We start from the raw sequence: 12,274 nt of genomic DNA, 5'->3' as shown, positions 1-12,274 counted from the left end.
TGAATCCACGTAAATCCACCGACTCTTACCTTTCATCTGAATGATCTGTGGTGATCGGGAGAGTGGGCCATTCAGTTACTGTTAATAGTTATTACCACGGAGCGCGGCTTGGAGCGCAGCTTCAAACATATTGTGTAATGTGAATTGTCAATGATCACGGCCCTACAGATCCTCATAGGCCAATTACACAATCGATATGGTTCATGTGTATTGAAATTAATTATATGTACACATGAAGACTATTGAAAGCGTGAAATGAGAAACGTCATTTACATTTACATTTAAGTCATTTAGCAGACGCTCTTATCCAGAGCGACTTACAAATTGGTGCTTTCACCTTATGACATCCAGTGGAACAGCCACTTTACAATAGTGCATCTAGGTCTTTTAAGGGGGTTGGGGGGAGGGGGAGAAGGATTACTTTATCCTATCCTAGGTATTCCTTAAAGAGGTGGGGTTTCAGGTGTCTCCGGAAGGTGGTGATTGACTCCGCTGTCCTGGCGTCGTGAGGGAGTTTGTTCCACCATTGGGGGGCCAGAGCAGCGAACAGTTTTGACTGGGCTGAGCGGGAACTGTACTTCCTCAGTGGTAGGGAGGCGAGCAGGCCAGAGGTGGATGAACGCAGTGCCCTTGTTTGGGTGTAGGGCCTGATCAGAGCCTGTCATTGTTTGCTAACTGATTGACTTTGATCATGGGGATTATAGATTGTATAACCATTCACTGTTTGTATTCTTTCATGATTTATGATAATTAGTTATGAGCCTAAATGACTCGCGGATGATTACTATTGACTTCTTAATGAACTGGACTGTTGAATTCCTTAACTTGTGTTAATAATGACTGATATGATTTGATCTTTGATTATGAATTTGATTGTATACATGTTATTTGTTTCCTTTGTGATGCAGCACAGACTACTCAGTAAATATACCACTTTATGGTTAAAGGAATTCCTGCCTCAGTCTCATCCATTCCTCTGTCACCTGACACGTGACCACCTGTTCACCTTCACTGTCAGTCATCCTACCTGTCCAGCTACCCACACAGATTCCACTAATCTTTCAGACACAGTGCACTATTTTTGAGAGAAAAAAAAAAGTTAATTTCTCAAAATATATGAGTTAATTATGAATATATGTTTTTTTATCCTGATTTCTCAGGGATGCTGCAGCACGCTCTGCAACCTTACTTCCTTGTTGCAATGGTCCTAAGGTACTATGCGTTTTGACAAAAGGGTTTATCAAGAAAAAAGTCCTAAAATACTAATTTAAAGCAGAAAGGAGATGGAGCACTAAACAAAAAAAAATACAGAGATTAATTTCTTATTTGCTCAGTTTTAACCCATTGTTAGTTTCAAGAGAGGAGGTGAATAGTCTGTAGTGCTAGTAAGACTAGAGTATAGGAAGTAGGAAAAAATACCTTCAGTGGTTATATCCATTACAGCTATTTAGTTGCTGCAGATACTGAAAGTGAAAGTGACCTTCTGTCTGATGAACTCTTTCATGACCTAAGTACTACAAGAACAAATCAATACAGGAACGGCCGTGGGAAACTACCCCAGATTGTAAGGGGGGATTTTGTGGTGATAATGTTTCGAGGAAGGGGGATGCAGACGTTTGCTTTTGCCCCTGCAACAGACAGCTATATCGGTCCACTAATTCAGAGCTAGTGAAAGGCACAGTGCACTATTTTTCAGATGAATTTTTTTATTTTTTTTTCACCAATTCTGATTTTTCAGGGGTACTGCAACACCCTCAGCAACCTTAATTCCTTGTTGCAATATTCCTAAGGTACTAGAGTATAGATCAACAGTAGGGGAAAAGGACCTTCTGCGGTTATGTCCACGGGGCGCAAAAGTTCATTAAATATTGTCCAGCTGTAGGACGGATGGGGGGCGGTCTGGTTGAATAAAGAGAAAAGAATCCATTAAAAATCCATAAACAAATCATATTTCTTGTGTAATTTATATCAGCTTTCTCTTTCATTATTTTTATCTATCTGGCATGAGTGTTTAAGCCTAGATTTTAGGGCCTAATTTTACCCACACCAAATAGCCTACAAACCAATCCCCAAATGCTTTTGTGAATGGTTGATAGGAGTTAATCCTCATTAATTAATGAAATAATATTTCATATTTGAGTATTACTTATTAAATGCCACAAATAAACCATAACACTCTTTCTTGTGCCAAGAGACTACATTAATGTATATTTTATTCCAACCCAGCATTACCACGATATAAAAAAATTTGGCCACGCGCTCAGGAATGCTTTATGAGAAAAATAACATGTCTCCGTCGTTGTTTTTAAAGAGGCACATTCGGGATGCCATCCATTGGACCAGCTGTATCACCGCCTGGTACTGCAACTGCACCGCCCGCAACCGCAGGGCTCTCCAGAGGGTGGTGCGGTCTGCCCAATGCATCACCGACCGGGGACACACTGCCTGCCCTCCAGGACACCTACAGCACCCAATGTCATAGGAAGGCCAAAAAGATCATCAAGGACATCAACCAAGAGAGCCACTGCCTGTTCACCCCGCTATCATCCAGAAGGCAAGGTCAGTACAGGTGCATCAACGCTGCGACCGAGACACTGAAAAACAGTTTCTATCTCAAGGCCATAAGACCGTTAAATAGCCATCACTAGCCGGCTACCACCCGGTTCCTCAACCCTGCACCGCCCTATATAGATACAGTGGTTGCTCCTTTAAAAGTTGCATCATACTGCAGCACACCTTGCGGGCTGCTGCAGCATTCTGTGGCACATTATTTAATTGTCAGCCATTTTTTATGTTAATGCAAGTTAGTTTGACTAACAGAGGGAATCTTTGAGAAGCATTTGATAGTCTTCCATATTGGCACTGGCGCTGTACAACGTGATGTTCAGGAGTAGGCTACAGCATAAGAGGATTATAGGATTCTGAATTGTTTCCCTTCATTAGACAACTTTGTTAAAATATTTCTGTAAATCAGTGATATTTATTCCCATAGTATTTCGTTATGGATCCATAACTAAATCACCATCTGTATTTTGAAAGAGTAGGGTTTCCCTTTGTAGTCCGTAATAGTTTTCAAGCCCTGCCACATCCGACGAGCGTCAGAGCCGGTGTAGTAGGATTCAATCTTAATCTTGTATTGACGCTTTGCTTGTTTGATGGTTTGTCTGAGGGCATAGCGGGATTTCTTATAAGCGTCTGGATTAGTGTCACTCTCCTTGAAAGCGGCATCTCTAGCCTTTAGTGCGAAGCGGATGTTGTCTGTAATCCATGGCTTCTGGTTGGGATATGTACTGTGGGGACAACGTCGTCGATGCACTTATTGATGAAGCCGATGACTGAGGTGGTGTACTCCTCAATGCCATTGGATGAATCCTGGAACATATTCCAGTCAGTGCTGGCAAAACAGCCCTGAAGCGTAGCATCCGCGTCATCTGAAAACGTACGTATTGAGCTGGTACTTCCTGCTTTAGTTTTTGCTGTAAGCAGGAATCGGGAGGATATAATTATGGTCAGATTTGCCAAATGGAGGGCGAGGGAAGACTTTGTATGCCTCTCTGTGTGTGGAGTCAAGGTGGTCTAGAGGTTTTCCCCTCTGATTGCACATGTGACATGCTGGTAGAAATGAGGTAAAACGTATTTAACTAGTTGCTCCTACCCTCTACTTTTTTGAACATTTTGTTAAAAATCGCGCAACATTTCAGCGCCCTGCTACTCATGCCAGGAATATAGTACGTTCATATGGTTAGAATGTGTGTATAGGAAACCCTCGGACGTTTTTAAAACTGGTTAAATCACGACTGTGGCTATTACATAACGTGCGTTACATCGGAAAGCGCAGGAAAACCTGATCACAGAAAATGGAAATAAATATCCTTGCGCCACTTCCAGCAATTGTTAACAGTGAGCCGAATTAGATAAGACCGAGCATTCAACCCCACAGCATCCCCATGCAGTCGAGTATCTTAGAATTTAATCCTCTTTGATTCTTGGTTGAACCGAAAGAGGGGCACGACGTACCTCCGGTCTCCGCCCAGATCATTCCGGAAGAGCTCTCTCCTGAAATTTTTTCCAAGACGACAGCTAATGATATGTACATCGCCTACGTTTGATTTTTATCGCTTATTAACGTTTACTAATACCTAAAGTAGCATTACAAACGTATTTCGAAGTGTTTTGTGAAAGTTTATCGTCTACTTTTTGAATTTTAAAAATGACGTTACGTTGTGAAATCGCTGTTTTTTTCGTTTATCACACAGTCTACATATAACGATATCTTGGCTTTATATGGCCCGATTTAATCGAAATAAAGACCCAATAGTGTTTATGGGACATCTAGGAGTGCCAACAAAGAAGATGGTGAAAGGTAATGACTGTTTTCTATTTTATTGTGCGGTTTGTGTAACGCCGAAATGCTAATTATTTTGTTTACGTCCCCTGCTGTGCTTTTCTGTTGTAGTGTATTGGTGCATGCTATCAGATAATAGCTTCTCATGCTGTCGCCGAAAAGCATTTTAAAAATCTGACTTGTTGCCTGGATTCACAATGAGTGTAGCTTTAATTTGATACCCTGCATGTGTATTTTAATGAACTTTTGAGTTTTAACTAATACTATTAGCATTTAGCGTAGCACATTTGCATTTCCAGAGCTCTAGTTGGGACGCAAGCGTCCCAGGTAGAAGTAAGAGGTTAAGGTTGCCTGCATTAAAGTCCCCGGCCACTAGGAGAACCGCTTCTGGATGTGCATGTTCTTGTTTGCTTATGGCCTTATAGAGTTGGTTGAGTGCGGTCTTAGTGCCAGCATTGGTCTGTGGTTGTAAATAGACGGCTACAAATCATTTAGATGAGAACTCAATTGGTAGATAGTGTGGTCTACAGCTTATCATAAGGTACTCTACCTCAGGTGAGCAATACCTTGAGGTTTCTTTAATATTAGAAATAGCGCACCAGCTGTTATTGACAAATAGACGCACACCCCCACCCCTCGTCTTACCAGAGGAACCTTCTCTGTTCTGCCGGTGGAAAATCCCGCCAGCTCTATATTATCTGTGTCATCGTTCAAAAGGCATTTGAACGGGGTATGGTAGTAGATGCCAGGCGAACACCGGGTTTAAGTGTTTCAAGAACTGCAACACTGCTGTGTTTTTCACACACAACAGTTTCCTGTGTGTATCAAGAATGGTATACCACCCAAAGGACATCCAGCCATCTTGACTCAACTGTTGGAGGCATTGGACTCATCATGGGCCAGCATCCCCGTGTAACACTTTCCTCACCTTCTGGAGTCCACACCCTGACGAATTGAGGTTGTTTTGAGGTTAAAAGAGGGTGCAACTCAATATTAGGAAGGTGTTCCTATTGTTTTGTACAGTCAGTAGGTCCACTTCAAGGAAAATCTATGAAATGCATTGGTGGTCCTTACAGCACTTTAGGATTATTGATTTGTGTCTGAGTGGATGATATAGGTACCATGCTCTGCTGGTTATAACGGGAAGTAATGTAATAATATAATAATGACAATGCTTTGTGAGGGATTATGATGAAAGGGGATCAATATAAAGGAAAGACAGAATAGTGATATCCTGGTCCATGGAGGTATACTGGAGACCAGGAGCGCTGAACCGGCACCCTCCTTCCTGGCTGGATGCTCATTCTAGCCCGGCCAATGCGAGGAGCTGGAATATAGAGCACCGGGCTAGAAATGCGCACTGGAGACACCATGCGCATCTCTGCATAACACGGTGCCTGACCAGTTACACGCCTGACCAGTTACACGCTCCCCACGGTAAGCACGAGGAGTTGGTTCAGGTCTCCTACCTGACTTAGCCAATCTCCTCGTGTGCCCCTCCCAAAATATTTCTTGGGACTGCCTCTCATGCTTCTGTGCTAGCTGTGTACCCATATATCGTTGCCGTTCCTCCTGTGCTCTCTCCACCTGCTACCATGGCAGGGTCTTGTCCCCTGCCATTACCTCCTCCCAGGTCCAGGATGTTTTACTGTCCAGTATTTCGTCCCGAGTCCACGTTTCCACAAAGCGCTGTTCCTCCTTATCACGCTGCTTGGTCCTTTTATGGTGGGTTATTCTGTCACGTTCTTATGATGGAGAACAAGGCGTAGGGTGATGTGAATACATTATACTTTTAATAAAGACAGATACTAAACAAACTATACAAAATAACAAAACGAACGTGAGGCTATAATATACTTTTTTTTTTTTTTGAAAAAATAATTTATTACCATCTATACCATTCATACTTTACAAAATCATAATTCTCATTCATTCTTAATTAATTATATTTACTAAAACACCAAACAAAAACAAACCTCAGGGGAGCATCGTCCCTCCCCGTCATACCTAACCAATACCTAACCCTTTCCCTAATCTATCCCCTTACAAATCTCACTCTAACACTCCCAGCCCTAATCCCCACTTCCACCTCTCCCGTGCTGCATGCTGCCCCCACTTCCTCTCCTCCCTCTTCATCCTCCCCCTCAAATCACCTTCCACCCTCCTCACTATCCCTTCCACCCCCCAATCTCTCCCTGTCTTGATTAAATTCTGCCTGGCTTCCCACCGTCCCCTTTTAAAGAGACTCATGAGAAGCCAGAGCAGAAACCTGTCCCTATCCGTTCCCCTCACTCTCCCTACGCCTCTCTCTAGCCTAGCCCATGTCAACACAAAGTCACTCCTAACCACACCTAGCAACACCCGTGCCCTAGCCCATACTAGTCCGGCAAAGGCACAGTCCCAGAAGGCATGGCGCACAGTCTCCTCCCTGCCACAAGCAGATCTTGGACAGGTGGGATCGCGACAAACTATGCCGGTACATGATGGAACGTACCGGCAAGCACTTGTGGAGGCTCAACCAATTCAGGTCCTTGAGCCTGTTGTCCAGGCCCCGCGCCTGCACTCCCTCCCAGACCACTGACGAGATGCCCGCTACAGGCGCAGGACTCCCTGCCTGCCTGACCTCCTCGTACATGTGCCTGTGGTCTAAACCTACTGCATGGCCAAAGTGCCACGGCAGCTGTTCCGCCCGAGGACCCGTGTTAGACCACACCATTACGCTTCTCGCCTGATACGAGAAGAACACCCGCAGGAGGTAACCGGACGGGTGTATAACCGGATGAGCAAGCTCCGTCAACAAGAAAGAAACAAAAATCGTGTCCAGCTTGAGGGGGAGATGTGGTACCCCCCTACCTCCCTCCCCGATGGGACAGAGCATGCGCTCCCTGGTGACCCACTCGTACCTGCCACCCCACATGAACTGAAACACAAGCCTCACTAGAGACCTTCTCAGACAAACCGGCAATGGGTAGATGTATGCCAAATACAAAAGAGATGGCAATACATCCACCTTTAGGACCAGGACCTTACCTATAAAAGACAAATACCTAGCCTTCCACATTGCCAGGTTCTTCTGTACCACTGCGATACGCATGTTCCAGTTCAGCGTCGCTGAGCCGGAGATCTCAAAATGGACCCCGAGCATCCTCAGGGCCCCCTCACAGAGAGATAACCCCCCGGGCACATCCGTCCTACCGCGCCATCTTCCGAAATACTTAACGGAAGACTTTGCATGATTCAGAACCGCCCCCGACGCTTGGGTGAAATCCCCAATGATGGCAAGAGACCTTGTCAGGCACGAGTCCTTGCACAACAGCAAGGAAGTGTCGTCGGCGTACTGCGTCATCTTAACACGCAGCCCACCGCTCCCAGGGATCAACAAGCCCTCCACCCCTGTGTCTGCCCTAATGGCAGCCCCCAGAGGCTCCATGTACAGAACGAAGAGGAGAGCCGAGAGTGGGCATCCCTGCCTGACCACAGACGAGAGGTCAAAAACGTCACCTAAGTGACTATGTACATTAACTTGACACCCCGCTCCGACATATAATGTACGGATCCATCCTATAAACTTCTCCCCAAATCCTAATCTACCTAACACCCTGAATAGAAAAGATCTATTCATGCGATCAAAAGCTTTCGCCTGATCTAGCGCTGCTACCATTAAAGGCAACCCTCTATCTTCAACCCAAGCGATGGAATCCCTGATCAACTGTAGGTTCCATCTTATAGAGCGGCCCTCTACCCCGCACGTCTGATCCTCGTGGACGACGTAGGGAAGGGCTGTGCGCAATCGGTCTGCTAAAACCTTTGCAAGAATCTTGTAATCTACGCACAGCATGGTCAATGGCCGCCAGTTGCCAAGGTCAGTTGCTTCCCCCTTCTTATAAAGAAGTGACAGCACACCAACAGCCATTGATCCCCCCGGGACCCCCGTATCAAGGATGGCCTTCAAGACTTCGAGAACCACTGGTCCAAGTATACCCCAAAACTTGAGGTAAAACTCAGCCGGCAGCCCATCCATCCCAGGCACCTTCCCTTTTCCCATCCTCCTAAGAGCGCTCTCAACCTCTTCTAGTGAGATCTGGGCCTCCATCACGTCTCTAATGTCCTCTGGCAACTGCCGGGACAAGTGTTCCAAAAACACGTTTCCCCGCTCTACATCTATTTCCCTTTCCTTAAATAAACCTTGGAAATGATCAGTTGTCACCCTGACCATTTCCTCTGGTTTACTTACTATACTACCATTTTCTTCCCTAACGCCATGCATTACCTTCCTACTCTGCCTGGCCCTAACCGACTTAAAGAACATAGCGGAACAAGTCTCATTATGTTCTAGAAAGCCACTATGCGCACGCTCCAGGAAAGCTCGAGCCTTCTGCTCCTGCAGCTCCCTGAGCTGCGCCTTTAGAGCTGCGAATCTCTCCCAGTCAATCGACCCGCCGAGGTTGCCTGCCTCGTACTCGAGTTCAATTAACCTTTGGATACGATCCACCTCCCTCCTTTCCTCCCTTTTTTTCCTTCTACAATATCCTATTATAAAAGCCCTAATCCTCACCTTAACTAAATCCCACCACTCTAACACCCCCTCGCACATGGACCGGAGGCCGTCAAGCCTCCGAAAGAAACAAAAAAATGCGTCAACGAAAGCCTGCTCCTCCAGTATATCCCGATCTAACTTCCAGTACCCCCTACCGAAGAGGCAGACTGGCGACCCTACCTGCAGGAACACCCCGTCGTGATCCGTGAAGAAAACAGGCACCAGCCGCCCAGACAACTGACCCAAAGACCTGGATACAAAAATGTAGTCGAGCCTCCGCGCAACCCCCCTGGAGTTGCGCCATGTAGGACCGACCATTGCCGGAGTAGTGTGCAGGCCACCATCAACCAGACCATGGCAAGCCATTAGCCCAGTGATGGCGCCTGCACTGCTATCACCACCTACCCCTAAATCTATATTAAAATCCCCTCCTATCACCAAGTGCCTGTTTGTAACACACAGGGGCGCCAGACAGTCCACCATCTCCTCCTGTCTGCCGCCACCTGTGGCCCATACACCCCAATTAACCTATATCTAGCTTCTCTATACTTTACATCTATCCCCAATACTCTACCCTGCATTATAACAAAAGTGCTCTCTACCTTAACCTCTCTATTCCCACACAGAATCCCTACTCCTGTTGAGTGCACCCTCCTATGCCCCAAAAAGATTCCCCCTTATCCCACTCCCTCCTAAATCTACACACATCCCCACCATCCCTCAGGTGAACCTCCTGTAAAAAACAGAAATCAAACCCCACACCCTCTAAATAACAAAAAACCGCCCTCCTTTTAACATTATCCCTTAACCCCCTAACATTTAGACTAAAAAAAGAAACAGAACTATTCATTTAATTATTTACAACAAATAAACCCCAAAAACCAAAGAAAAACCAGGAGACTCACCCGATGCTCCCCTGGTCCATCTCCACCGGCGGGGACGTCCTCTCCACTCCTGACGCCCCCCCGTCCTCCTCCATCACGCCACAGGTGTGCTCTCGAGCCACACCCGTGGCAAGCCTTGGGCTCGTCACATTCCTTGGCCTCGTGCTCTTCCGACCCACAAAAACGACATTTCTTGGAGCTGCACGAGGCCAGGATATGGCCGTAGGCCATACAACGCCTGCAGAACGGGGGCTGACGGGCATAATACAGCGTCCCCCTGTCAGCCCCCAGGGAGAACATCGCCGGAGGATGGAGGTAGCCATCCACACTCTTCGGGGACTCCCTGAGTAACGCCTGGAAACCTCTTCTCCCGTTCCAGAAACCCAGGTAGTCCCTGAGGTACCTCGCTGAGGAGACATTGTCCATGTACCTCCCCAGAAAGGCCCTCACTTCTTCATCCTTCACGTGCGGATTGTACATGGTTACGGTGACCACCCTGAAGCTGTTCCTTGCCAGGCTGGTCACCGTGTAATGGCACAGGGGTTTCGCTCCTTTTCCTTCTCTCACCTTCTTCATAACTTCGTCGTGTTTTTCTTCCACTTGTAACGTCACATCATATCCTTTCTCGATGGGATTCCCTTGAAGGCATAGTACATATTTTACTTCCAGCTGTAGGCATCCCATCAGAACATTTCTCCCGAATGTCTCTCTCCCCCAGGGCTCCTTCTCCTTATCTGTCCAAGAGAACCTCACGTTATTAACCAGACCAATCCCAGGTACCCCTATGTGGGGATTTTTCTGTGCCATCTTCACAAAAAAAGCTCTCTTTTACACAGAAGCCAATATAAACAAAAAATGAAAAATCTGATAAAAATCTGATTTTTAGAATGGAAAAACTCTCCCTCCTATCCTACCTTCGACCTGAAATGAATACATCGTCTTTAATAAGACGAAGAACACTTAAACAAACTTACAAACCAACAAAACGAACGTGAAGCTATATATGATAAGTGCAGACACAGGCAACTAGACATAGACAATAACCCACGAAATACCCAAAGAAGATGGCTGCCTAAATATGGTTCCCAATTAGAGACAACGATAAACAGCTGCCTCTAATTGAGAACCAATCTAGGCAACCCTAGACATACATAAACACCTAGATGGTAAACAACCCCATAAACATACAAAACCCCTAGACAGTACAAAAAACACATACATCACCCAGTCACACCCTGACCTAACCAAAATAATAAAGAAAACAAAGAATACTAAGGTCAGGGCGTGACATCTAAGCTGTTGTTGAATCTGTTCAATGTGTTTCACATCCCAAAATGTTTACTCTTCAGACACTGATACAGAGAAGCATGATAAGGACTTTGGTGTTTATGATTATCATAATAGTGCTTTTGGAAAGTATACAGCTTGCCACACCTGCATTTGGGGAGTTTCTCCCATTCTTCTCTGCAGATCCTCTCAAGCGCTGTCAGGTTGGATAGTGAGCGTTGCTGCACAGCTATTTTCAGGCCTCTCCAGAGATGTTAGATCGGGTTCATGTCCGGGCTCTGTCTGGGCCGCTCATTCAGAGACTTGTCCCGAAGCCACTCTAGGCTGTGTGCTTAGGGTCATTGTCCTGTTGGAAGGTGAATCTTTGCCCCAGCCTGAGGTCCTGAGCGCTCCGGAGCAGGTTTTCATCAACGATCTCTCTGTACTTTGCAGAGATATATATATATTTTTATTTCATCCATTTTAGAATAAGACTAACAAAATGTGGAAAAAGTCAAGGGGTCTCAATACTTTCACTATACATTTTCTTAAAACAATGTGAATCTAAATATTGCCATTCCTCTGGGAAGACGTGACCAGTATTGCTATCATTTTTGTTGTACAGTAAATTGTTTAAAACTATTCCACAATAATTTTTTGATGGTATTGTTTTGTCTGTCAGATGATTTGATGGAATCTTTGTTTAGTCTTTTCTTGAGAAACGGGTTTGGATGCCTCCATTCTGTTATGCAAGGATGAATGTACTTCAATATGGACGTGCTGAATGTGAATGTGACTTCAATATGGACGGATTTTCCTACACTACTAGGCACTATAATGGATTGATGGACTCTATAATAAACTAACTCTGAAGTAAATGAACTCTTCTGACTTCTTGCTCCAAATTTACTACTTAATCTATGCTGTCTCATATACAAATGTGTCACACAATGAAAGTAACCTTGTACGCTGGTGAGATGACATGGCCTCTATAGGTAATGTAGGAAGAGCCTGTATTAGTCTGGGGAACCCAGAATCAATTCATGCATGATTGCTGGCCTGCGATCGACTACGCTTTACAAACCTCCTTCCCAGAGACGCCACCACAGTTTCAAAAGTGGTGTGAGAAAAATGTATTTTCTGTGGCCTGGAGTTTTTCCTGATCTCATGTCCTGGTCAGGTACAACTCTGTGTCCTATTTGTAGGCTATGACAGGGTCCAATGTAAACTTTTTCTTCCTCA

This window comes from Oncorhynchus nerka, linkage group LG1 (genome assembly GCF_034236695.1).
Source record: "Oncorhynchus nerka isolate Pitt River linkage group LG1, Oner_Uvic_2.0, whole genome shotgun sequence".
Classification (NCBI taxonomy): domain Eukaryota; kingdom Metazoa; phylum Chordata; class Actinopteri; order Salmoniformes; family Salmonidae; genus Oncorhynchus; species Oncorhynchus nerka.
The sequence above is the reverse complement of the archived record's forward strand: the minus strand, read 5'-3'. Positions refer to the sequence as shown.